Here is a 2392-nt window from a genome sequence, read left to right as displayed (position 1 = left end):
TTTTCTAAATTCTAGATTGGAAAACCTTTTATGTACCTTCCATTTGCATGCATTCAAATGTATGGTACTTAGTTGAAAACCCCATTTTCAAAGTTCCTATTAATAAAACCCATTTTATTATGTAATCATTAGACTTTAATAAAACCAATTTTTATTACCTAACGATTTCTAAGGAACCAATTTTATGCTAGTTGTTGATTTTAAGTTGTTAGCGAACCACATTTCAATAACACAAACAAAAGTAAATTAACCATGCAAGCACAAAACATCTACAACCACAAGTTCATAACCATAGCCTCCTAATGTTGACTACACTTGTTGACCGAAGACAAGTGTGCCAAAAGGTCTCTACTAAGGGACCCAAAAGGACATATGCTTGTGTCGGTGAACTCCCACTTGATCCCGCATCCAAATGCTCCAAGTGTTTACCCCCGTGTTGTGGTCTCCATTCTCTTTATTTAGGCTTCCTTCCTTGCATCTTCTTTTACAAAAATATATCCTAATACATTTTTCTAGTAAAAGAAATGCATCTAATCTACTTATTATTACAAACCAAATGAAATAAACAAATAGATTACACAACCCAAATAAAATATTACAACCATATCGAATGAACAAATAACAAAACACAAACATTCAACCAAACACAAGGCCATGGCTAGGTTATGAACATACATTACACATTCGTATATGCAATAACACAATGACCAAAAATGGTTCCCCTTTGACCCTAAAACTTTCAGCCAAATCAAGACCAAACCGAAAGTTTCGGGTTTTGTCCAAACAACACAATCAATCATCTAAATGACTTAGTTTTTCAAGATTACCACATGAATGTAAAGTATAATCTTGAAAAACCATGGGGTAATCAAAACTTCTAAAATTTTTGGCCAAATGGTAAACCCCACCATAAACCCGAAAATTTTTAGGTCTAATGAAGCATGCATCCGTATAAGCGGCTCTTGATGCCATTGTTAGGTTTAACAAGATTATCAAAGTCATAAAACACCAATTTTATGAAAAACGCAGCGGATATATGTTTTAAATCTTGTTAATTTGATATGTATAAAACCAATTTCACACATGCAAAACCCAATCCCGGATCCATATACGAAATGCATACTATCAAACACATGCATGTCACTATAAGTTCATGCATGTAAGACTACCTTTCAAGAGAATCAAATCCGGGTGAAGGAGAGGATGGTAGGAAGGCAAGAACTTCAATGGGAAAGTCCTCAAGCTTCATACCCCAAGCCTACAACAATACACCTTGTTTAGCTAGGATTCACACTTGAAAATCACCTCCTTGATGTTCCCTTTCCATAGCCGAATTCAAGAGGAAAGGGAGAGAAGAGAGAGTGATGTGTTTTATTACTTGTGTGGTATGAGAGAATGAAAGAGTTTTTGATGTCTTTTAAACAACACCTCCCAAGTCCACCAATAGAACTCCTTGCATGTACCCACTTACTTGAGAATTAATAATAAAATAATACAAGAGAAAGAGAGGGGGGCCAGCCCCCTTCCTTCTTTGTTGTTGTTATTATTATTATTATTATTTTTATTATGAACAACAATTATAATTTATTTCCAAAACTTATAGTTACAAAACAGTAGAGAGAATAATAAGCAAATAAATAAATAATATCGCCAAATAATACATTCATGGTCGAACACACGTACACGGGACTCTCCACCACAAGTCAAGACTCGAGTACTATATTTGACCCGGACGCTGTAAGACATAAGCACGTGACACGAGCCTCTCCACCACGAGTCAAACACGAGTAATATATTTGACTCGGCCACGGCTTACCACCTAAACACGTGATACGGGCCTCTCCACCACGAGTACAACCCGAGTAATATATTTAACCCGATCACAGTTTAGCAACGACAGGCCTCTCCACCACAGGATTTAAAAACCCGAGTAATATATTTAACCCGCCTAAATGATGATAACGCCTCACGTGCCTCTCCACCACGGGATTTAAAAACCCAAGTAATATATTTGACCCGGCCATAATCACCATGCATACGCACATCAAAAAGCCTACTCACATAATTCTAAGTCACAATGAACTAAATAATATCAACAATCATAGGCTATAAGGTAATACATATAAGTCCGTCCAAAATAAGAACAAAGTGAGTATGTCTACTTCTATTCGATCCACACCAAGTCTAATAACATCCTCGAGTCTAGACCATAAACAAACAATTTATATAACCTTCAGAAATTTATGACCAAAACAAGTCTAAAATATCCTAAGGCATAGAATATAATCCACACCTGGTTTCATAAATGCACAAATAATAACAACGCTATACAATGTCCTTCAAATTGTTTTAACGAGTAAAATCGGGTAAGATTGTAATAGAGTGTGTATGC

Source organism: Bidens hawaiensis, unplaced genomic scaffold (genome assembly GCF_021521415.1).
Source record: "Bidens hawaiensis isolate Kalapana, Puna unplaced genomic scaffold, B.hawaiensis_p1.1 tig00050017_1, whole genome shotgun sequence".
In the NCBI taxonomy this organism is placed as follows: domain Eukaryota; kingdom Viridiplantae; phylum Streptophyta; class Magnoliopsida; order Asterales; family Asteraceae; genus Bidens; species Bidens hawaiensis.
The sequence above is the reverse complement of the archived record's forward strand: the minus strand, read 5'-3'. Positions refer to the sequence as shown.